The following is a 27996-nucleotide window of genomic DNA, read 5'->3' as shown; positions in this document are numbered from 1 at the left end:
CGTTTCGGTTCGTATAATTTTCCATTTTGAGCACTGTTCTGACCTTCCAAATTTTAAAGCTCTATAAATTGGCCCTTCAGTTACTTTGAACTGCCCATCTCTGGTATGTAACATAATGTTCGTTATATTGACGTTCTGAAACACACGCATCATGTTATTTTCTCTGTGAGATTATTTCGAAAACGAAACCGACAATTCGAGCAATTCGACTGATTAATTTTATCGGTTTCTTATTATGATATGAACATGTGTTTCATTTCGGCTAATGCATTTTTTTTTTTCGTATGTATTTCATATCTTTACAACATTATGTACACGGTAATGAAGTGCACGTAACAAACAACAAGGGTATTCAAATAGTTTCACGGGACTGTGTTAATCTTTTGAAAAACGAACACGTAATACGTTACATATAATATATATATATATAGATATATAAAGTGTCGTACTTTAAATTTTCTTAAGAGGGGGGGATGGATTCAATTGTAAATATATTTTTTATGCCAATATTAAAAGTTTATTTTTGTACCTCCTCGGACGAAAAAATAATGTTTTTGTGATTTTCTAGAGCAATTTACAAAAAAAATATTTGGAACCTGTGAAAACCGTGAAATGCTTATAATACGCCTTTACATAACGTCCTTGGCAAAGGTTTGATTTCGATTCAATCTTTTCAATTCAGAAAAAAATTAACAAGAAATCTAAAATGTTATCATTCGTTTTTTTATTCTAGTGTTGTAAATTTCAACATACAATGTTTGATTTTTGGTTTTTAATATTGGTGTACTATTATTTTTTTAAACCTATTGAAAATCAATAAACCGAAATTGTATAATATGACACTTTAATCTCAGCTCAGAATTGTTTTCGCTTGCAATGATTGATCATTATACTTTAAACATACCATCTCCAACTATCTGACATCTGTGTTTTGTCCGTTCACTGTATCTCATCCATCTCCTGTGTCAGCATTCTTCTGAAATAATACCCAATTGTTTTAATTTTCAAATGAACAATATCATTAAAAAATTAAAATCTTATTAATTTTTGTTTATTTTATGGTAACGGAAAAACGCGAATAAAAATCGACAGTTAATTTGAAAATATAAACAGAATCAATATAATCAGACTTGTATCATTATAAAATTAAAAAAAACCCAAAAGGAGAAGTAAATTTCTTGGTAATTTATCTTCTTCTTTGTTCTTCTTTTTTTTCTTTTTTGGTAAAAAGGAATATCTGGGGTTACAACGATTCGAGAGTAGGTCGGAACAACTGAGTATTCTCGAAGCTGATTGAGGTAGTAATTATCATATTCATGGTTGGTTTCCAGATTTCTACGAATCTGATAATAATTATAACAAATATTATACGAACAATGTAGGGTCGAAATGAAGCTAAACAGATGCAGGATTTGATGTACTAATACAGTACTGATCTCACGGAAATTGCACTTATATACTGTGTTTGTAGTTGTGCTGCACCGAAGTAAAAAATCTGCTAAGTATGTATGCAGTGTCAGTATGTAGACGGAATTATTTGTTTCAAACCATTATTTACAAAAGGTACGGCAACTAGCAGTAAATGCATTCGCAACTTGCAACTCATGTGACTGTCGATCGACAGCTTTGTTGTCTACTCTCGAAGGGCGACATGCACGTGTTGTCGAAATGATTATGACGGCGAAATGATCCTGCAACCAGAGGGCGGCCTTTTTTAAATCCCTATTCAAGACAATAGTTTACTAGTAACTGTGCCGTTAGGTTGGGCCCTAATTATTTTAACTGCATTTTGTGTGCACGTGCCGAAACAGCCAATATTCATTAAACTATAGATATAAATTATATGTATAACATAAATTAAGGAAAATTGTGGATAACATTATTAAGTGGTGTATATCATTATAAGTATAAGATACTTATTCAAATAAAACTGATAAATCATTTTTTTTTGATATTATTGACCAGTCGACATTTTGATTTACTTTAATTTTTAATTTTTTTTTTACATTCTTTTCGAATGGTACCGATTTTTTTTTCCTTATTTATTATCACGATTTTTATACAAGCATCACATTTAACCGACTCAATTTTTTATTCATCCATAAGTCATGCGAGTATTTAATACCTTTTATAAGCTCAACTGTTCATACGATTATACGTGCAAAGCTTTGTGGTGCGCATAGGTAATCTTTTTTTCTGTGTGTATACCACACTGCGTTATCCGATTTCGCATCCTTCAGGTTGTATATACGATACTGCAAAGGAAATATCATAATTGAAATATACTCCGTGACCACAATAAAATGAGCCAATTTTTTTTTTAATCCTTATGCGATAAATTTAGCGCATTGAAGCGTATTAATAGAGCATGTCAATTATTTTTAATGCGATGCGCGAGGCTAGGTGGTTTATGATTACGAATTAAGTCAAACTATCGCTGTCGTTACTATTTCACAGTCGCTTTATTTTAACAATATCTTCCCAATGAGTATGTATATATAAATATATACTTGGGGAAATGGGCAGAGTTGTGATATGGAGTTCTGATGCTATTTTAATACAATTATTTTTGATTGATCTCAACGAGACGTTACTATATATAAATATGTATATCACTGTTATATATAAAATTATAGATCATTAACCAAATAATTGACTTGAAAGCACTTAGTATAATATGCATGCATACACGCAGAATATAAAATTAAAATATCTTATTATGTTGCCAATTTAAAAGATAAATAAAGAAATCATAACGAGTACAGTTATAAATAAAAAAATATAATTTATGTGGTAATAATTACGAGATTAAGGTTCTACGATGATAATAATTATTATTTTAACCTCATATTATTATTATATATAATATATTATTTGTATAAGCTGACCAAAATGATTAGTGTTACTTCTCAAAAAATTACCCTGTATCTATACTTATAAAATGTACTTAATTCTCATAAATAATGGTTTTTTTAAGCAAGTACATGCCGGGTAGTTCTAATGATATAACGCTGTAACGTCTATAACTCTATAAAAAGATGAATGTTTAGTATGTAATATAATATATTTAAACAGACATTAGTATAACTTAATAAATTTAAAGAATTTCATGCAATTTCACAATACATTTTTACGTAATACCTGACTCAATGATATTTAAATTTGTTCTGCTTTCTGTTTCTAAATTTTCAGTTACAATAATATAATGTAACCAGGGGTATAGCTTCGGGAGGAGGACAGGAGTATGCATTTGCCCAACCATGTATTTTAAAGTAGCTTTGAGCCGGTTTCTGGATCCAGATTAATCCAATATTACAATATATTACCATTGATTAAATATTTAATCAATGATATTATATACAAATCATTATGAGTACAGATTTATCTTAATAGTAATCTTCTATAACACATAAGATGATCACAGAAATACATTAAAACAAATAAATTATAATGATAATATTAGCTGTATTATTTTAAATTAAAAAATTAATCAAAGAAAGATTAGTTTGAATAAAAATCTTTTAGCATTATATATGGAATCAAAAATTGGTTAAGATTTTAAGACAAATCATTCAGTGTTGAACAGAGAATTAAAAATAATTTTTTTCAGCAGTTCCCAGGTAGGTTTGTAAAAAATGCCTAAATCTTCAAATTTTGAAATTGTTTATATAATTTGTTTGTTTGATAAATATTTTTCTTTTTTCTTTTCTTAATTTGTTAATGAACTAGATATACTATATAAATAGATACTTCAATGATACACATAACAATATCTATTTATGTTAACTAGCAACGTTTTCCCTTCTATAAGCTATGAATATTTTAATTTCAATTGCCTATTTCTTGATGGCTTTTTACAATAATACAAGCCCTTAAATAAGTACTGAAATCTAAATATCTTAGTGTTAAAGAATTACTTTCAGGTATTTTAAATAATGACAATGATGATGGCTCTCATAATCATTATTTTATTTCAAATAATATCACTCCAACTGCCTAAAAGTTACTCTGAAACATTAAAAGTAATCACCATCCTTATGGCTTTACTCGTTTCCGCATCATCTAATGAACGCATTTTTTCATCTCTCAAACGAATAAAATCATACTTCAGACTAACTATGGGAGATAATCCTCTAAATGATATATTGGTTATTGCTGTGGAAAGTGATGAAACATCTATAATTAATTTAAGCAAAGTACTCGACATTTTTACAAACATGAAATATCGCCGATATCCATTGACATTTTAAAACTACTGATTTCATATGTTTTTATTATTTGATAATGCTTTTAATTACTAGGGCTGTGAATTTAATGCACTAAAGAACATTAAAAAATGCATTAAAAATTTCCAAAAAATGCAATAAATATACACTTAAAATGCAAAAAAATTTAATATAAAATGCCAAAAATTATAGTATAAAATGGCTTTTAATTTAATTTTTATATTTATATTAATATTAGATACAGGATATTATACATTAGTACATTAAATGCGTAAATAAATGTTTATTTAATAAAAAAAAAAAAAAAAACGATGATTAAGAAAAATAATCGAATTTGACTTTTCTGTATGTACTATATTTTAGTATTTATTTTGTTAAAATAATTAAAAAAAACTTTAATATATTTATTTTCGGGTACCTTATTTAGTCTTTAGAATTTGATTAAAAATACCAGAAAATTAACTAAAAAAGGAAAATATGACCTAAAAAATTATAAACATGAAAAAATGCAAAAAAATGCAAAATTAAAATTGTATAAATGGATTCGCAGTTACATAATTTAAATTATGTTTTTACAAAGCTACATTTTACAATCACCAAAAAAAAATGCACTTTCTTACAAATTCTTAGCCCTATTAATTACACATATTATGCATGTAGATATGGTTATTGTTTTCGTTTGATTTAAATGTACTACAAAAAAATAAAGGTTACTGTATCTCATAATTGTTTATTTCTGTCATATGTATTAATTTTAAATGAAATGACTATAATTTATAGTTGTTATATTAGTGAAATAATGGTGTTTGATGTATATTTTATTTGGAAACTGTTATTAATACTTTTAATTTTTCAGTGTACAGTTTACCGAAGGTTATAATATAAGTTGATATGAGTGAGAATTATGTATAATAGAATATGTTAACTAAAGTAGCTTTAGTTTGCTTAATATAAATTATTAAATAGCATTTATTTATAATTGGATGATTCATCAAGGGGTATTTATTTTGCAATGTTAAAAATGTATTCTTATTGAACCGGTCATTGTTATGTCCTATCTTAGCAAATATTGAAATGACCCACCTGAATGTATCTAATTTAAAAACTTGGCAAATATTTTTCAGAACTTACAAACACGACTATTTATTGAGTAATAATATGATTAAGCCAAATATTATTTAGCGGTTAAACACGTAATGGTAATAAATTTAAAAATTTGAAAATATGGTAGACGTAAAATATTATTAGGTATATTACAAAATAACGTTTTCTGTAATAAATAATTTACGCTTAGCTCACATTTGATTACCGTACACAATTACAGCATACACAATAAAGCATTTGAATATTAATTACGTACTAAATTACAGAGAATTCACACGCTGACACGTAGTTATAGAATAAACTGTTGGTTGCTAAGCAAATTCCTCAAAGAGAGTGTATTGTATTCCATTTCACTCAACACTATTAGAACATTATTAATTAACTATTGTTTAATATTTATAATTTATATTCACGGAAAATTCATCGTATTCCAACGACAATAATACATAGTATATGTATTTAAATTTCATTCAACAAGTTCATTCGAATCGACTTGCCACGATACTCTCTCAGTGGATCTCTTCAAAATGTATAGTAGGTAGTGAAAGCGATTGAATATTATGAATGTCTATAGTAAATTATCTGGTAAATTATTTCTTAAAAAAGTCGTCTGGCAGAAGTTTTTATAGGGCTAATTAATCGATAAACTCTTTGAAAATTATAGTATAAGCCATAAATTAAATATATTGTAATATGAACTAGGTTAATATAACATTTAGACTACATTTAAATAATAAAAATCGGATAACAATTACTAAATCAAGATGAACCTATTTAGCAAATACGGCAGTATATACTAAATATACTAAATAATGCTCGTAGGAAGTACTAAGCAGAACAATATGTTATACAATATGAATATGTTTAGTTAGGTTAAGTTACACTGAAAAAGAACGATAACTAGAGAATAAAGGAACTTCTGTAGTGGTCATGCGATTCAACACCATAGGAAACGTTGCATGTATCATGAGTTCATAGGCGTGCGCAGACCTCTATTTCAGGGTATGCAAAAGGTTGCCACTGCCTACCCCTTACCCACTAAAACTGAAAGTTAATTTAAGCATTCAAAATTCTGATCTTAATAACTACCTATTTAATTTAAATTTTTTTTTTTTCCCGAAAAAAGAGACTGAATAGCCATTTCTTAATTGTTATAACTGTCTTCATAATTAAAATTTAAAATAAATTACGAAAAAAAAAAAAAAATTAAATCCATAACACTTGAAATAGTTTGAGTAAAACGTTTAAATAGGGTAAATAAATAAAAACGTAATTATATACTTAAACAAAAAACAAAATAAATTTAATAAATAATTAAAATTAATCATAAAAAGATTCTGCGTACAGTTGAGTTTTTAATATCACCAATAATGTTTTCGGGATTTTAATTTATAGCCATTTCTTGTTCTGTAGTTGATAGTTATTTGATCTCGCTTGAATTATCGTACTTCATAATTTTATTAACATATTAAATCGTTATTATAGCATATGATTTGTTTTTCAAAAATAAATTAAACTGTTTGGGACTGAATATAAAAATATAATAAAAATCATAATGTAATACATAATCACATAATATACATAAGACCAAATATGTCATTATTTTTATTTATTTTATGTAATTTTGGAAAGAAGGCTCTATATTTAGGGTATGCAGTTGCATATCCTGTACGCCTATGCATGAGTTATATTTTCATTTTGAGTTGTGTGGTTGTGTCCATAAATAACATTCGATGGACGTAGTCAAAACGTTATACATACATGTTTGTCGTAATCATTAGCGGTTTTTTTAATTTTTTCTGAGAGGGGGGTCTTTTTACGTTGTCTTACAATATATTAAGACAAAAATGCAATAATGACAATAATTTATTACTCAAAGTCTTAAACTGTAATACTTACACAAACAAAAAAAAAACATAGCATAGTATTTTAGTTATAAGAAGAAATATATAAAATATAATTTATCATAACCAATTGACTGGGGGGTGTCCAGACCTCTCATGTATAATTACCCCACTGACCAAAATAATATATTTTATACGTCTCCATGTATGTTCAAAATGTTTTGACTTTATTTTTAAAATTTCTAATACTAATCTAAAAATGAATAAAGTTAATCCCGTTTATTTATTACCATACTTAAACTAAGCATTGGCTTCAACGGTTTTGCAATTTTCCCGACATACCTATGCATTTTCTTTAAAGTTATTGTTTTGAATTGTACCATATAATTTAATTTATTTATTGGAAACTATATTCTTTACGTACGTCTTTGATTGAGATAACATGAAAAATTCACACGAAGACAGGTCTTATGAAAGGGGGAGGGTAAAAATATACGAATTGAAAGAGCTGAATGTGTAGGTGCATTATGGGGATGAAGGAACCGTGATCTTTGTAATGAACTACTTTTTGTTACGTTTTCATTGAACTATCTAATCATGATATAAAATCTTTATGAAAAATCTGAATTACTGAGCAGAATAAATTCAGAATGCATAATATCTTTGAAATTAAAAAGAACTATTAACATTTAAACGAACTTGTGCTTCTTTTGGTCTTGGAGACGTTTTTTTACTTTTCATTGCAAATAATTAGTTTTGGTTTCGGGTTTATTACCATATATCAAAGTTTTATCATCCTATTGATTAAGAATTGATATTTAGAAATCTGGTTTTTGAGCTCTAAAATTGCAATCAATATTCTTTTGATAGAAATTATTCGGGGAACTGAATTTGCTGTTACTCATTGTACATCTACTTTTTTTGTTATTATCTGACCAAGTCAGATCTAACGGAAATCCCAGTATCATTCGTTAGCAGCCAACAGTCCGTTTGATGTTTCCTTGAAGTTTCTTACGAACTTCAATAATAAAACTTTGTTTCCAGATGTCAATGACCTGCTTGAACGCGGCACGTCTTTAATCGAAATATGGCAATTTTTGAGTGTTTTGAACCATTCGAAAGATTAAGAACAGCATAAAATATTATTACCAAAAGTAATAATAAGTTTTTGTTGTTCCGTTGCAGAAACACCAAGCTTTTGACGAAAATTGATGAGAGTGTCAAGGTTGTACACGAAAATCAGATATTATTTTAATACCAACAAAAATATATTGCATTGTGTTGAGCGTTGACTCAAACGCATATGATTCTACAGCGAAAAAATATTAGTAATAGTAATTAGTTATATCCAGAAGGTCGTATATTATCTGTAGATCATTTTGATACCATTACAACGGATGTAACTACCATAAATATTGCGCAACTATAATTATTATAAATTTCAGGATTTTCATTGTTTTTAATACCTCTCGTATGTTCGGAAGTAGTGTAAATATTCTTGTATGTGAGTTCGTATAAATATAGTTTTTAATTCAACGGCTAGGAGAGGAAATGACGTGAACGAAATTACATAATTGAAAATACATTTTATTATGGGGTATAAAAAAAAAAAAAAATTGATTGCTTTAGTTTTTGTTCAATTTGTGTTTACCCGAAACGTCAATTTCAATATTATTACAAAACTGTATTTAAATTTTAATTTGGTATCCATCTGCATAATTGATTGTACCAAAAATTCGTTTTCAAAATCACAATAATCGTGTTTTGCGTCCAGATATTTTCTACACATAGATATAATATCGGTGTATGAACGACGATAAATGTGGATGTACGTAACATATTGTGCAGTCGGACGGAATACTGTTGTTAAAAAATGTTTTCCCTCGCAAACGATCAGTGACACGTACGCATTTCTGCAGCCATCCCGTCGTTTATACACTTCTTGCATTTAATTTCCTATGGTTTTCCATAAAACGCGTTTGTTGTATTGTCATACATTACATTTTTATTCGCTCGATCCCGTGGCATATTTACGGGGGAGGGGTCAAGGGGTACTGGATCTCCCCCCCAGAACCTCTCCAAAAAATAAAAAATTAACAAAAATTCTTACATATTTGCAGAATTGGCTATGTTAAACATTCACAGGAAAGTTGAAATTACTGTTAATGAAGTGATAGAGGAGTTGGCCAAAAAATCGAGACAACTGGAATTTATTTTATAACAATACTTTATAATATATAACACTGAATACAATATATAGGTACATATATATAATATTATATAAAACTATACGATTATTATATTATATATTTTGTTCAACTTCCTCCAAAAACTGCATAAGGACGTAACTATTACAATATAATATATAGTTTATATTAATTATGTATAAACTGTGTACCCCCCCCCCCCCAGAAAAAATTGAAAATACGCCACTGGCTCGATCGACTGGCGGCGCGCAAACACGCGGTTTTTAATAAGTCCATACGATATGTTCGCAAGAGGTACGCTCGGTGGTATACCTAATCTGTGCGCTGCAGTCGCGGAATTCGGCTTACTCTCATTTCCGGTGGCGACGAAATCGTATCACGTACGCGACGTGGATAAACTGCGTGGCGGTGAAATATCATGTTTATTATGTAATATGTGTATAAGAGGTGTGTTGGCTCTGGGTGGATGGGGCGAACGGCGGAAAATTCGGATTTATTTTGTACACATATATGTTCATGTGTGTTCGTACCTATTTCAGTGTTTTTTCGTTATTCGGAAAAAGAAAGCGTTTTATTTAAAACGCATCATACGAGCACGCGTACACAAATCCCTCTCCGTACGATAATGTATGACATAGTCGGGGCAGTGTTAAACGAGCGCACGTCTCGCGTACAACGTGCAGGTATCCCCCACTCGTATATGGTATGTGCCATACTGGAGACCGTCTTTTTTTATTTTATTTTCTTTTCTCCCCCGCTTCGATTCTCGGGGTAAGCATTGTTCGTTTTGTTTTATTTGTTCATATTTTTACGCATATTTTCATAACGATTTGCTTGATTTACTGATAAGTGATATTAATATTTTAATGAAAATTAAACAAATAATTATTATTTATATATTTAAATATTTTTTCGATTCGTTATAATTTTCCATGCAAATATGCAATCGGTATACAAATAAAAGATTACAGACCAGGGTTACAGATTAATATCTGCAATCTAATATTATATTGATGTAAAGTGTAAAAAATAGTTTCAACATACCATCGATTAAACAAAATGATAATATATTTGTGTTTATCCAGGGCCGTCGTTACGATTGCGAGGCCTTAGGCAATATTTAAATTGCGAAATGCGAGGCCCCATAATTTATTGTAGAATAAAACTAATAAGATTTCCTATCACTAATAGCAATAAGACTATGAAAATCAAAAGCGGGGATAGCGTTTAGGATTTAGGGAGCATAGCCCTCTGATTATAAACCTGCGGCCTATATGATCAAAAATGTGTAACTATACCTAATATCTCAGAGAATTAAGTCAAACGGGTAGTTACGCAAAGTTGAATATGATAAGTCAATTAGTCTGGACATCTTTTATGTATAATATATATAGATTTAAAAGAAAAAACAAATTTCTTTAATAAAAAATGTAATTAAAATGTTAAACTTACAAGCGGTTAACTATTAATTATTATTATTAACTATCTCTAAATATTTTTTTTCTCCGCTGACACTCTGATTCCGGTCTACAACATGGGAAGAAAATATCGGGGTCTCGGTATATTAAGAGTGACATAGGAGGCTTCTATCCAACATATCGCCATCGCCCAAAAGTTAACGTTCGTCCAAGACCCACACCTGCTAGTAGTTCGCGATCTACGCTAGGAAGAAGTACAGTCTCGTGCACGCTTAGGTCCCGTAACCAGCCTAAATCCACGCGCGATTCTCACTGAGTTAAGGTGCGATGAATTCAATAAGTGAAAAGAGTTGAGACAAAGGGGAATAGGCGTACTATGGCATGGCAGTTGTACCACGAATAACGTTTGGGTATCAAAAAAAGGTGGGCTCTCAAGTGGTAAGTGCACAAACGCTATTAAAACGTCGATGAACTCGATGTCTAAACGAGGAACAGGAGGTAAGAGTGTTAGCAATCCCCATTGTAGGAATCTAGTCTAACTGTGTCGTAAGGCAACACACAAAGTGAGCAGTCCGCTATATTTATATATTTATATATTAATTATATCAAGTAACAATAATAATAGAATGTAAATTGTATATTATTGGTAATTTATTATCTCCCCGATTTCGAGGTAAAAATAAATACCAATACTAAAAAATTAACTATCAAGTCAATGTTAATGATGTCGACTATGCGTCGATACCATGGCGTTAAACGTGTTAAATATTTTGAGTTAAATAATATAGTTAACTTTCAGTAATATTACTTAGATTATGAAAACGTTTTTGGCGCCCCAGTGTTCGTGGCGCCCGGTGGGCACGCACCTCTAGCATCCCCTAGGCACGGCCTTGCTTACATAATGAGCCCGGATCCATTTGTAGTGACTGACGAAATAGAAATGTGAAACAACTTGTCGAATTCTATTGACTTAATATTATATTATAGTAATATACTATTATGTAGATAAATATATAAAGCTAACAGCTATTAATATCCACGTGCATAAAACGCGCCATATTTTCGTACTGGTTAGTCATTAATTACAGCGATAATATTATGTTATCTTGACCTGGCACTGGTAGAGTATGGTCTACAAGACGTTTACAATGATAATAATATACTAAAAATAATGTATTAGGTAGGTACTGCATTAAATTTAAATTATACTACAATACCCAATATATAAATTCAAACTCAACAGCATAATGTTTTTTACCATACAAAATACAAATGTTGCAATGTACATTGTATCATTTGATTAAAAAATAATATCAATACAAAATTAAAAATATGTAATAATTTTGAATAATATTTTGCTATCAAATATAAGTGGCAATTGCAAGGCCCCTACAAGCACGAGGCTCTAGGCAATTGCCAGGTTACCAGGCTAACCTAACCTTGCCTGCCTACCATTAATGACGGCCATGTTTATCAATTGTTTTTCGAAAATTATATTGTGTATTGACGAGTTACGACTGACTTGTATTTTTATTTTTGATCAAAATTAAACGAAGTAATTCAAGTACACTGAATAATTTTTAAAAAAAAAAGTTTGTTCTTCCTACAAGTAGTACTGATATAGAAAGGTATAGGTGAAGTAGACAAAATTAAATTGTCTGTGCAGCCCAATGTAAAGTGTTGTATGTTGTTTTTATATAAAAAATGAGGCGTGGGGGCTTGGCCCTCATGGTTCACATTTTAATACATTTTCATATCCTTCTCCCAATAAAAAATATTAAGAACACTTCTGCGTGGGTAGTCCGCAAAGTTGAAACGAAAATTCAATAATTATATTGTTGAAAAAATTTAATCTTGTAATGTTCTATAATATTTAAGTAAAATGAAATAAGAAGACATTTTAGTTTTATTTAAAAATTCATATAATATGAAGTATTATATTAATACTATACTAATTTTTTAACAATAAATCAGTAACAAGTTGTTTTTTGTTTAAAAACACTTCTTTTTAACTTGCGATTGAAATGTTTCCAAAAACAAGTCAAATCGTAATGATACATTTATATATATATATATATATTTATAATATGTAAAAAAATGTTATGTACATAGTTCGTTTTGCAGAAGACCACGAATAATAGAGACTACACTGTAGTTAGTTATATAAAATACCAATTACTTATATAAATATTAGTTAATATAATTATATTATAATATTGTACAATATATCATGTATAAATGTTTAAAACAGTTGCTTTAAGAGTAATTTTTTTTTTAAGATGATTTTTCCTGCCCATTTTTTATAGGTCATTTTTATTCTATAAGGAATTTTTTTTTTTTTTTTAAGTGTAAGACCAATTTTATTGGTGGTTTAGGTCATTAATATCCTAGCCCTATCTAACAATAACTAACCACTAACTTCCGAGTTGTTGGACTAGTTTCAAACAAGAGTACACTGAAGTTAACCGTTGGCAGCAGAGAACCTTTTCGCCTGAAGTGCCAACGCGTGCGTTTGATTGTCTTCGTAGGGATTCCGAAAATAATCACGTGTCTTTTACACTTATATTTATACTTCGGTTGGCTGTGAAATAATTAACCTACACAAAATACTACCAAATAGTTTTTAATTACATTTTTTGTTTTACTGTTAAAATATTACAACCTATTGTATATTTTAAATCTAATAGATTTAAGTTTAATACCATATACGGTATAATGAAAAATTCAATGTAGATACGACGTATGTACATAAGCGGAGTAGTGATGGGTCATACGAAACGGCTCACTAACGGGGCTTGCACTTTCCATATTACCAAATGTTGAAGGAGCAATTACTCCAAAATAATATCTTCACCATTGTACTGCCTTATTCGATACGGCACTATGAAGAACATTATACAACATTATGATCGAAGACATGATCGGGAAACTTAAACAGCAAAATTACCCCATTTTTGAGAACTCATACATTTTTCAGTTACAACAAAGGATAAAAGAACGTCAGGGACACACCCATGCACATAAACTATTTGCACCAAAGAAATTAACGCAGAGGATCGAACAATACCGAGAGCAATACGACCAACCGAAGTACACGTAAGCGCCGTAAATCTATTTAATTTTCAAACCTATAAAAATGCAAATTCTCTTAGTACACCCGTTACGAATTTATTTTATTTATTTACATCGATTATTATTCCTTTAAATATGCTCGTTATTATAACGTATCATAATTTTATTTCTATACGTTTATAATGTTGTAATTATGGGTATTTACCCATTTTTTTTAAAAAAGTATATATTTTGCGAGTAGAACTAGTATACAGTCGATTACTTGTATAACTTAACTTGACTTCTAGTGTGAAAAGTTCGAAAAACACTGAAAGTTATGCTACTGTACAGAGTGCTTATGTAAATATATTTATTAAGTATTCGTAAGTAGTGCAATGACATTGCGTCATGTGGTGTGGAAGAGAAAAAGTCGCTATGACCGCGTCATATAATGTGTGTGTGTGTGTTGTTTACGATAAAAATCGTTTATTTTTTTTTTCAATCAAATCGTGTTTCGCTTGTATGGTCGAACTTTTTTTCTTTTATTAATACCATAAACGATAAAGTTCTACAAACGCGATTTTGGTAGATTTTCAAGTTATTATACACGTTAAACTTTTCCGATAAACATACACACTTACACACACGCATGTGTACACGTAGAATATTTACATAAAAAGTAGGAAAGCATTAAAAAAGCATTGCACGTAACAGCATATAAGTATTAAAAAACAACAATTTTGAAAACAATAATAATTTGTTTTAAAACAATAATATACATATATAGTATATATATCTATATATACTAAATACATAATATAATATTTTTTAAAACTGATAACAACGGAATACCGTACAACGTATTGATAAATTTATGACCGTGTATAAGGAGTAAAGTTGTCTATTATATTTACCACGAGTATACATAATTCGTTATAAATTAAAGCAATAAACATTTACGGTCTGATCTCGCAAACATTAATTTTAATCAATATCAATATAAATTCATAATTAAGTATATCTTATTGGAAAAAATAAATCTAGAAATGTCCGAACAGCGTATTATATGACGTGTACATCTATAGCAATATGTTATAATATCACATACTTACATTATATTATTATTCGAATTAACCAACATGATTATCGAAGTGCGCAGCGCAATATTTTTTCAATGAAAGCTAAATGATAATTAAAAAAAAAAAAAAGACTGTAATTATAATGTTTAGTTTTGTACAGACTGTACAAATTATGATCACCGAATAATTGTTGAAAATTAATTTTCAAGAAAAATACCCATGTAAAAAAATATTATATTCATGTTTGTAAGTATTGTAATATTACGCTATTCGATATTTCAATAGTAACAACGCGTCAGATTCGAACTCGAGAAACATGATTCCTGGTACGTTATAAATTACTTCAAACTACCCCCTTTGCAGCAGGCTGTATGTTGTATAAAATAACATCGATATCGTCTAAGTATAATAAAAAGTTTTTCGCTCGAAGTGAAAATTATATGCGATCATGTGAAAGCTAAATATAATAATATATATAAATAATATTACGAGTTCACATTATACAAAAAAGCATTTTTATTATTAAAAAATATAGTATGACATTTTGCAATGTGTTAAAAAAAAAAAAAACAATAAACTTATATAAGGTCGATAACTATAAATGTTTTCATTCGACGACGATAAAAGAACTTTTTAAATATTAATAATAGTCGATTGAAATAAGATAAACGCCCGGAGAACAAGTCTTTAATGGGTAAAAGCGAAATTTAAATTAAATTTATTAGTACTTACTACTTAGTACTTATTAGTACTTACTTGCGTTGACTACAAATTTACAAAAATGATTTTGTTTCGTGTTACATGTAATTAAAACTTAAAATAGAACAACTGTACGTAAATGCTCACAGAAAAATGTATATATGTATGTATATATATATAGGTACAATGTATGAGTGTAAATGGTTTACACACAAATCAGCAGTAGTCATTGATATTAGTTTTATGGGGAAAAAATGTCTGCGCGCACGAACGCTGTGTGCGATATAATTATGTATTTTATTTTTTGTACTCACAAATATATAGCACTTGCCACGGCAGCATAGCGAGAGATCGACAAACGCAGTAATATCGTGACGGGATAACCTATTTTAAACGGTACAGGATAGAGGAGCAGATATAGAAATTAAAACGAAAAATAATATTTCGCCTTCTTTTTACCTTTTGCTCTCTTACTTTCTCTCTCTCTCTCTCTCTCCTTTCCCCCTCTTCTCTTATGCCACAATTCCAAATTGACCCGATGTTATAAATTCGATGGTGGCCAGAAGCATAGGCATATACTATTTTGTACTTGCGTAGAAAGAAATACAAATAAAATCAGTAATTAACCTTAATATATGGCTATAATTTAATATACACAACGCTCGATCAGACTACGAGCTATTATCGAGCAAATAATCTAGCTGCTACGTATATGTACATACCAGTCAGTTATATCGTTTTCCGTTACGAGAGTACAATTATTAATTCGTAAAGGTGTTGGCCGAACAAATGAACCGTGCATGCGTGTACACTAGGTATGTGCACACACACAAAAACATGCACTTGCATCATAGGCGCAACTAAGTGGAGGAGGCTTGGGTGGGTTTAGCTCACCCAGATTTGTCCGTAGCCCATTCAGTTTCACTACAAAATAAAACATCAACTCTTGGTTTTTCTAAAAATGTAATTTTTGGTATAATTACGACATTTGAAACTCTAAGATCTGAAAATAAATTTAAGAAAATATGGGAATAAATAAAAATATTTGCTGAAGAAAATGACATATGGTTACAAACTCCATTAACTGGTGTATATATTTTGTGATTTTGATAATTTGTTTTATGTTTTTTAACCTAAATAACACATACAAATATAGGATCAAAGTATCGCAGAAGAGAGTCAAAGAGAGCCTTCATGACTATGTATTAACAAATACCATGGCGGCAAAAAATGATTCATATTCGTCATTAGCAAATTATGTAGAAAATTATTGGAAAACTTTTACATATTTTTTTATTATGGACAGTGTTATTTTCAAACTTAAATATAGGTTTTCTGATGAAAGCTTGGCTATGGCCAGTTCGGTTGTAGTTAATTTTGTAAATTAGATACAACCGATTCAATGAAGTTTGTTGATCATTATAAGGTAATTTGGTAATATGTATATAAATACATTTTAATCGTATAAGAGATTAATGATAACTAATTAATTAATTAATTATAATAATTATAACTATAGAAATTACTACATATTTCAAAGAGTAGCTTAGAAGCAGAAATTAGAGTAGTATTTAATCTTAAATAGTAAAAAAAAAAATTTCAGTATAAATGATATTAATGAAGTCGAAAAACAAATATTTCCAAACCTTTCTAAACTTTTACAAGTGGCTTTATCTATTCTTATAAATTCAGACACCTGTGAAAGGTCGTTCTCTCAAAAAACACGAAAACTTGAATGGTTAATCGTAAATATCAATTATTGTTCATTGCCCAGTATTTCATATTGCCCGTAACATGTATACGAAATATTGTTATATACACCACACCAAGTGGATAATACCTGTTTACACGGAAAGTGACTGTTTTCCTTCCATTTAAAATAATAATGAATTTAACACGAAGACTAGTGTAATAATTATTATATTTTTGTTGCGTGCATCAGCGTGCACTATACATACATGATATATAGGTACTTTCCACGACCCCACTATTGTACTTGAATAAGTTGGGGCGTAATTCATTGATGTATAAAAAGGGAGAGGATAGTAGCAGTGAAGCATCCTCTTCTCAGTACGTCCTGTTATTTTCTTAGACTCTTAAAAGACCGACGAATCCTATAGCGCTACACCTTTTACTTTTTCACGAATTCATAAAACTCATCGAATTGCACGCAGAACCTTAGATATCAGCTATTTATCAAGTTTTTCTAGAAAAAATCATTTTCGGATAATCAGTCTACGTTTTAACTAGAACTATTTTTTAAATGTATTATAATGTAATACAGTTTGATAACAAAAGAAAATCGAAACCATCGAAATATCATCATAGTAGTATACTGCGTACCCACAATATAAGTGAATCTAATCAAAAATCCACTGATCAAGTGATTATTAACCGGGAAATGTATTTATTTATTTTTTAAAACAAATAACAAACAAGTAAAATTGCACGCATATTACCAGACCGTTACATTACAAACAATGTGTATGGAGATCTTCAAAGGTGTGTTCCACGAATGTTCATTTTTTGGCATTACTTACGATTTGCACTCTCACACCTTGTTGGGACGGATACTGAGTGTACATCTTTAAGATCTTTCATGTTTATATTAAATTATTTGTACTTAGATTATCAAATTTCTACAGTTGAAAAAAATCAGCGTTTTACACATTTTTTATTCTTTCGCACAGAGCGTATTCACGTCCTACGCAAGCATGCATGGTCCATTAGTTTTAAAATATTATATTCGTATTACATTCTATTATTTCTATAGTTTGTATACTATATGTGAGTGATGTTATAATAAGAGTTACCGAAGGGTGGACAAGAAAATCGTATTTCCAGTACAATGAACTGCTTATATATATATATTCAAGTATTCGGGAATGGCTATTTATTTGTCTTTTGTTCACTCGAGGAATGAAATAACGAATAATAACGAATAGTGGAGACGTGTGTCATCTCATATTATTGTATAGCCATCGAAAGTAATTATTACAAAACGTATTTTCGTTCGCAGTATAACGCGGGTTTTTATGCCGAAGAGCAGTAGGACGTTTGCCATCATCCCTCATACCCCCTCAGTTAATTCATTTTAAATACATAGGTATTATTGTAATATATTTGCCCTTTTAAATGTTGTCACCCTCTATATTATATTATATGTATAATATATATTTACGACCATTTATTAATATTTTATTTATTACTATGTCACTCAGAACAAAAGTTACTACTGCATTTGGTTCAATCCAACCCCAAATGCAGTTCAATTAAATTCGTACAAAAACTAAACATTAATGAAATTATGATTTCAGAGGTCATTAAAATGTGAACGAAATTAAATAGCGTGTACTCTTATTTATTTTATAGAAAAAAGTACAATTGTTAACTCGAAAACTTCATATTGAGGTTCTTATACGCATATAATTAATATTTTATGTATACACGACGAAATCTTTTTCAAAAATAAAAAAATATTACATTTTTCCTTGAACTCTGTCGCATAATTTAAAGGTAATTTGCAAGACCGAATTAAATTATTATCTTTGTTTACCGTATTATTGTTGACATCGCATAATGAAAAATGATACTTATAATAATTAAAAGTTTTCCCTTTGCTAAAACAGTTTAAAAAAGTTTTTAGATATTTAAAAATTATCTTAAATTATTGAAACTTGGTAAAATCCAGTTGTACGTTTCTTATAATTATCAAACCATGCCAAACAGGAAAAAAGTTTTAATTATAATATAAAAACAAATTTCAAATAAATAATAATTACTCATTCTACATTTAACTAAAATTTGAAAACGGTCTATTTACCGTTGGCAAATATTTTAGGTATTGCAATTTAAATAAAACCTTGAAAATACAAATTATTATAACATTAGATTTTATTAATAGTACTTACTTCTAAAAACTGGATCATTCGAAATTGCAATTTATAAACAGTTTTTTGATAGTAAGTTGAAGACAATTTTAAATATCTATTACGGATTTGTACAAAAGTTCCATAAGCGCAGTAAGTGCAGGAAATGGAAAAGCATAGAGGCCTATTCTGTATTACATTATTAAAATTTCTATCGTTATTTTATTGTTATTATCGTTTATTTTTTCTAAAAGATAATGGGTCCCATTGAACAGATTCGTGTGAAGGCCCTTTTTAAAACAAAAATTGTTTTATAATAACAGTTTACCTCCATTAATTGTTTAGTCGTCTTATTGGAATTAAAATAAAAACAAAAACATTATAAAACATTTATTAAAAAATGGTATCATGATGACAGACTTTTATTAGCTAATATTGAGTTATTTAGTCATTTTTATGTGCAAATTATAAATATTTTTTCCTAAACCAAATAAACCTAATAAAAATAAAGAATCTTAGAATTTATATGAATTTGTATGGATTAATAAATTGTTATTATCGATAAAATTTTAAAAATACTACCATCAATATTTCCAAACTTTTATGAAGTCAATAATAACTAATAAATTAATAATTTATGAGTTAGAGATTTACTTTACATTTCAGGTTTATATTGGATAAAGCATGTTATACAAAAGCATTATAAGTCAGGAGATATGATATCGAACAATTTTCCTACCACTAGTTATTGGAAATATTTCCACCTGTCGAATCACATTTATTTCAAATAAAAAAAAATACTTGTACTATAAAGGTAGTACCTAATAATAACTATTATCTTCGGTGTGATAAAGCTTCACCAGGCCAAGTATTTTTTCAAAATTAGAAAGCATGCACATTTTTGAATGAAAATTGCTACAGAATAAATAAACAGTGTAATAATTCTTACATATATTATGTATAGTAGTTGAATATTTAAATAATTATCCAAATATATTATTGAATTGTTATTAAAAATTTAATTCGAGTTCGTTTTCATTGCATCTCAGATCGAATAATAATTGATATCGATTGTCAAATTAAGGTCAAGTCAACTAAAAATATGCAATATTTTTGCAAAGCACTGTTGAGTAGGAAATATCTGACCCTATCCTTTAGGCATGAATTAAGATAAAATATGATCTCAGTAGAGTTGAAAACAGTTGGTTCTGAAAATAAACGTACCATATTATTAAATAAATTTAAATGTTGAACTCCAGTTTCTTTAATGGACTCTTCTGAATTAGTATATCATATTACATCCATTTTTTCCCAACTTTTTTTTTTTAACATAATATTATACACTTTTTTAAGTCGCAAAGAAATCCAAGAACGATGGAACTCATTTGTATGTAACTATATCTATATTTATTGACCTAACCTGCATAAAATATGTATAGATATTTAAGACTGTATAAGGAATGTAATGTATGATATCAAGAATAAATATTGATGAAAATAAGGTCATCGAATGTGCAGGTGAAAAAACCATGTGTCTTTGTGAAATATTTGAACGTTTCATAAGTTTTTGAATACTAAGTTTCTTTAACAAAACTTAAAATTGAAAAATCCAAGATTAAAGCGTGTAGAAGTGCTTCTAGACTGCTATTATCTTAAGGGATTCCTGTTTTACAATAGTTTACTTCTAAATTCTAAATTAGTAATAAGTTAAATTAGTTTAAGTATTGAATTATGATTTATTAAAAATTGAAAAATGCGTCATTTGACCGAAATTTATTTTCCAAGTATTTAAAACTTACGATCTTCCGTCCGGCCATCGCCTCGCCGTTAATATTACATATAGATCATCATAGAACTCTACACATAAAAAAGATATGAATAGTTCTATTAATAATTAAATAGTTAAAAAATAAAATAATTAAATAGTTAGAATATTTTAACATAACCCAATAATATACTTATCAATATTTAATGCCATTTAACATTTTAGTATACTTACAAAGATTAACTTTGGAAATACTTTTACGGAAAAATTTTAATAAATATTTTTCCCAGCTCACATATGGCACTTAAAATATATTTAAATATACCGACTTCCAAGTGCCGATTTTTCCGCTCAAAGTGTTTTTTCTAAATTTAGGAGGATAATAAATTAGAACACAGAACAGCCAGCATACAAGGTGCCTGAAAATTATGTAATGCAAATAATATATTAATCATAGACCATAGAATGGTTCATAAGAATTATCAAACAAAAAAAACAAGAGAGAGATTTTAATGTATTTTTCAAGTATTAAAATAATAATAAATTAACTCTTTATTGACATATAATGTACTACAAAAAAGTTTAATACGAAATTCACAAGTTTTTTGTTTTTATTAAGGGCCCTTATTGAAAAGTTATGCACGGTACCGACAATATTTTAATCAGGGCTTTATGCTTGCACCATAATATTGTAATTTAATTTAATTAATGTAGCAGTAAGGTAACGCCGTGTGTATTGTGCAAGCGATGAACTCGTTCGGCAAACAGAGAAACAAAATAATAATAACGCAATGTCTTATCAGCGTAAAATGGCAAACTATTGTTATTAGCTGTCCCTTTAAAATGTGTCAATTCTATAAAAAAATTATTTTTCCTGTACCTGGTATTATATGATAAAAAAATATAACGCAACTAAGATAAAATAAAATATTCACTTACATAATTGGAACAAATTTATCTCCGCAGCCTATACGAGTAAATTAAGACCGCCGTATACCACGTTTAAATATAATTGTTCCTTCCTCTACAGGATGGTATTTAAGTATGGTATTTAATTAAATGTGCGCATTGATAATAGTTGAAATTTACTCGTTTATGTTCAAACACACAAACACACGAATACACGTGAATACGTTAAGATATTTGAATATTTGTTTGCATCAAGCTCCGCTTGTTGATTATTATTAAATAGCTAAAACAGATCCCTAAAGACGTGTAGTCGATATCATATAATATAAAGTTTTGAACGAATTTAAAGCAAGTTCGAGGATGCTCTATCTAAACTCTGGAGTGTTAGAATTGTTATACATTAAAAATTCTTAGTCACTCTTATTTATGAGATATATTCTGCTATCGTGTAAATAAATCGTGAATTTTCCAAAGAAAATCATATACATGAAAAGATGCCTGTATTTTTATTTTTAAAATTCTTATCAAGTTACGTATGACACTATTGTAAGTGACAGTACGTTTCTTAGTGCGAACCCTTCCATTTTTGACGAACACATAAAATTATTCTAGTATACAAAAATTTACCGGATTCAAATACTTTAAGGTTTATTTAAACTATCGACCATTGTTCAATGAACCGATACTTTCAATTAAAATGTTAAACCTTAGTAGATGTATTTTACAACATGTAAAAAAATCCTTCAAAGATTGAGCATGAGTTATTTTAATCATTCATCAAAATAAGAAATTATATTTAAAGAACGTATACAACAAATGAGGAGTAATATAATATATATAATATGTATATAATGTTATTATTAAGTATCCTTTCTACGCACTCAATATTAGTTTTTATAATGGACACAAATAATTAATTTGATATAGATACGATTTTATGATTTCCTAAAAAATTAAGAATGGGCAGCATAATATTTCCTTGATAACTATCATTGTATTGTAATATTATATGAGTAATGAAAATTGTATAGATAATTTTTAAATCGATAATAATGAAAATAGTTTTTATAAGAATAATAATACTTTTGTTATAATTAAGTGTATTTATATGTAATATAAATATACTTACATAAGAAACTTATTTTAAATTTAATATCCAACAAGTTTAACAGGCAATAAGATACAATATTATATTCGTCATTTAAGTGAGTCAGAAACTAAGAAATAACTTATTTACTTTTGCTCTACAAATGAACTTTGAGGAAAGAAAAAAAAAATGAGATACATATATCTGTTTCTATCTTGACGGGAATAAATCTTACCACGTCTTCCCTGTAGCTATACAAAAATATTAATTATTATCATTAATAGTTTTAAATATATTGTTTTGGTATGCATGGTGTATATATATATTTAAACAGCTCCGGACGTGTTGGCCAATAAAATTGAAGTCGATAATATTATAATATGTTTTTATGATGATTTAATCGTTCTTGATTTAGAAAAAAAAAAAATATCAATATCAACCGTCAATTAATTAAATGTGAGCCTACACGGGCTCAAATATACGAACGCTGCCGATATAGTTGGCGCCGCCACCATTTTAAAACGGTCATTTAGTGTATTACATTGTAATATGCACGTAGAAATGGCGCCGAACCCTATGTTGAAGTCGGGCCTTGACCTGACATTTTTTGAAAATTTAGGATGGGGTCGCTTTATATCGACCTGATGTTTGGCTGTCAAACTGTATGAAATTTTCATTACGAATTTAAAGCCTAAGATCAAATATATTTTAGGTAAAAACCACTATCGCATCCCCCTACCCGGTATGCCGACGGGATTGATATTTAGATATTGTGGCCTTTTGAAATATTTTTCGCTTGACTAAACGATTAGGACTTCGGCGCCACTGGTACACAGTGTAATAATATATTTATAGGTATTCACAATACTTTAATGCAAGATTAACGATAAACCATTGAAAACTATTAAAAATACGTGTGCAATCGGTTCTTGGTTATAAATATTGTACGAAATCGTCTCCACAAAAGTTCTCGAACAATCATTGTTTCGTTTGATTTTTAGTCGATCATATATGCACCAATATTTTTCATAATTTCATCACGCAAAAATACAACCACTGAAATGGTCAGGTTCTTGAAAGATTTGAAACTCGGTGGGATCGGAAAATAGTTCGAAATTGACTTTTATGCATGCCGTCGTATGTGTTTCATCGTAGATAGGTCTAACCTCGTTATCAAAATAGATCACATTCGATTGGTGGTTGAAATTTCGTCGGTTCAGGTATTCGACTAGATACAAAAAAATTTTAATGCAATACAATTATCTCGTCATCGTAGATAAATGTTTTTTTTCTCTCGAAAAAGTCCATGAAAAAGTTTTTGTATAACTTTAAATCGAGAGCGTGCATTATTTTTTATTTAGTCTAATAACTGTTTTCAAATCATCAAATCGTCTTATAGCATGCAAGGTCAACAGTTGCGTGAACACAATGATGAGCTGAATAATATTAGCAGTCCGGTATTAATTGTCGTTGATCCACGTCTATACGTATATTTTCGTCATCGCTTCCAATCGAATTAATTAGCTAAACAACAGTTCTAGTTAATTGTACATAAACATGAATCATCGCGTCTGTCATTTGTGTGTTCTGTATGGCAACGATACAGCGTTGTACTGCGGTTGATCTTTTCACGTGACCGTTTCGTATCCGTCGACATTGTACACACGCGCGTACTCATGTTTATTTAAAACAACGTGCCAACAAACATGTACACGGCCTTTGAACATAATTTGAGGAATATCACAAACGCAGCAAGTGTCCGTTCGAGAGATATTATTGTTGAACAACTACCAAATGTCAGTGTTTTAAAGGATTTCTCGAAATACGCGACGGACCAACCCGATCTACAGAGCATTATCGGATCGCAGTTATTCGGTGGCATAACTTGAATTTATGCTAATGTACATCATAAACTGAAGTCAGCAAGGACAAAGAATACATAACGGCCGAAGCTGCTCTACTAACATTGTGCCGTCATATCCATAGATGACAAGGACCATGGACTCAGTAAATTATACATTACAATAACCATAACTTATTAACACGATGAAGGGTATTGTCGTATGCCAGTATTTTGCTGAATTCTTAATTGATTAGCGTTTATATTTTCTTCTGTTGTACAGCATTAAATATTTAAAAATCGGATTATTAGCATCGTGTTTGATGGTAACGAAATTATAATAATAATAATAATAATATAAATGATATATAAACAAATATTCAACAAGTACTTATAAATTATTAAATAATTAAGACAAGACTTTATCATTGTAACCAATAACTTAATCTTATATCAACGGTGTCAAGAATGACTGAAATTATCGTGCTGGGGAGAAGGTTTAATCCTCTTGTCCATAAGCGGAAATCCATTGAAAAAGTTGGGGGGCTACGATTTTTCTCATAAACCAAAGGCGCGGGGGGCTACGCCCCCCACACCCCCCATAAATAATCCTACACAATTTTAAAATTTAACATTGAAAAAAATTTTACTAAACAACTAAACGGAAATATAAAATTACGGTTCAATTATATTTTTTTTATATTTCAAATTTAATAATGTAGTATAGGTACTGTATTAGAAAAAAAATACTATACAATAACAGTCTTGTTGAATAATTAAATGTATCTTATTACAATAAATGCTTTATTTTAAAACTATCATCCTTGAGGATTTAGAAAATTCGTTCAAAATAAATTCAGTATCAATATTTTTTGTTACATCCTTCTCTATGTAAATAATAGAAAGATTTGTAAAGCGTTCTTGATGCATAGAAGTTCTGACCCACGTCTTTATTCTTCGCATAGCCGAAAAAGATCGCTCACATGTTGCAGAGCTGACTGGTAAAGTAAGTGCTACTTGTAACATTTTATAAATGTTTGGAAAAATTTCTTTTTTTATTGTTGTTTTCAAATCGTCAATGTTCAAATCAAAAAATATTTAAAAATATAATTTTTTTTTTTAAAAAAACGTAGATTTTTTAACAACTTGAAACAATGTAAAAAAATATTTTCAAAAACATGAATAACTTTTTGAAATAATGAGTGGTTTATGATAAAAGAATCACCCTGTATAATTAATTAATATATTTTTTAGATAAATAAAATATTATAATAAAATCATAGGTACCTACTTTAGTTTTAGGTTGAGCCGGTCCCGAATTTATGTCTCCTAAATCATTAAGTATTTCACTGGTTGTTGCAGACGTTTCTGTTTCGACGGGCTCGACGGTCACAATACTTTCATAATTTTTATCATTTTAACTCACAATTGTATTAGTAGTATTACTTTTATTCTTTATATTAAAAATACTAAACATATTAATATATTATAATAATATACTATGCGGAATAACTGTCTTAAACACTTTACACACAAAACTCAATAGACAATAGTAAAATAATAAATAGTATATAATATTATATACAAGTACGACGAACGGATATGAACTAAATAAAATAATGATGAGTGATAAATGGTTATAACTTACAACGTACAATTAATTTAAACTATAAATAAAATATTATCGTGTATTATTTTTACTGCTGCGATGCAGCAATCAACACTATCATTGTATCGACAATCGGCAGTATTGGTTTTCCAAATTAATATAGGTAATTTTATATATTTTGTTTTATTCGACGGGCGATAAAACAAATCACTGTAGGACAGTATTCGAAGTGTTATAAAAACAACTTATAATTTTAATTTTCGTATAAAATATTATGTAAAATATTATACGAACAAATTTATAGTATAAAAAATTATTATGTGTTATATTTCTTGTTTTTTAAGAATATAATATACCTAAGAAAATAAAACTAAAAAATTGTTATGTTTGCAAGATTGTTTGGGGGGGCTTGGTGGGCTTTTTTTTTTGGGGGGGGGGCCTAACCCCCCCCACGCCCCCCCCCCCCCCTCCGATTTCCGCCAATGCTCTTGTCGTTATCATTTTCAGAAAGTTCTCGAAATGATTATTGAAATTACTTCAACAGAATAACTATGGTTTAATAAACTTAACCTTTTCACATTACGTTAAAATTTATAATAATCCACAATGGCCGGAAACAACGTTCGACTTAGCCCACAGTTGAGTCCGAGATTGATTGTCCGAAATACCACCCAAAGGAAGACTACTTGTAGGGCTTTCGATCAATGTCAGTTTTAATGGAGTTTTTGAAGAAACATGTCACCAATTTACAAAAAAAAAAAAAATAAGGCAAGGCATTATATCCATATTGTTAGGCGTTCGTGTTTTGACTGTTTACGGAGTTCTACATTTTTCCAAATAAATGTGACTAACGAAATCAATCTGTTTGATTATATTCTTTATCATTACAGATCACACATTAAACACATAACGCAGTAAATGCCAATCCAGCTTCTAATATAGATCGAAACCATTCCAAACCATAATCAAAAGTGCATATATTAAAAATGTAAAAAAAAAAAAATCACCATCGTGATATATTGGTATAACAGCTGAAGAAATTCACATTTTTTATGTTTGGAGTAGGTTCGTGATTCTACGGATAAATATATTAAACTTAAATTTTAAGATTATTTAAAGCGCTGACACCTACATGAACATTTGTAGCGTGGTATACAAGTTATCCAAATCATTAAAAATGTATGCAGAAGGGTATATTTACAAGCGCCTTGTTTATCGCACAACGATTACCGGATTCTACTCAGCCCAGTCGTCTACGAGACTTGAGTATAATTAGGATGTTAAGATGA

General features: G+C 29.1%; 1 long non-coding RNA gene across 2 annotated transcripts; it reads right to left on the bottom strand.

The window, feature by feature from the left end:
- Positions 1 to 34: 34 nt before the first annotated feature.
- On the bottom strand, positions 35 to 26539 carry LOC112690347. 2 transcript variants are annotated; one of them, XR_003149206.1, is made up of 3 exons: positions 26390 to 26539; positions 905 to 976; positions 35 to 135 (listed from the first exon to the last, which is right to left on the bottom strand). It is a non-coding gene; the product is annotated as an uncharacterized LOC112690347 (long non-coding RNA). The 2 variants fall into 2 exon arrangements; XR_003149205.1 differs by lacking the exon at positions 26390 to 26539 and adding an exon at positions 2126 to 2246.
- Between the last annotated feature and the right edge of the window lie 1457 nt (positions 26540 to 27996).

This window comes from Sipha flava, unplaced genomic scaffold (assembly GCF_003268045.1).
Source record: "Sipha flava isolate LNK unplaced genomic scaffold, YSA_version1 49_pilon_pilon, whole genome shotgun sequence".
Classification (NCBI taxonomy): Eukaryota; Metazoa; Arthropoda; class Insecta; order Hemiptera; family Aphididae; genus Sipha; species Sipha flava.
This window is presented reverse-complemented; position numbering and strand designations above follow the sequence as displayed.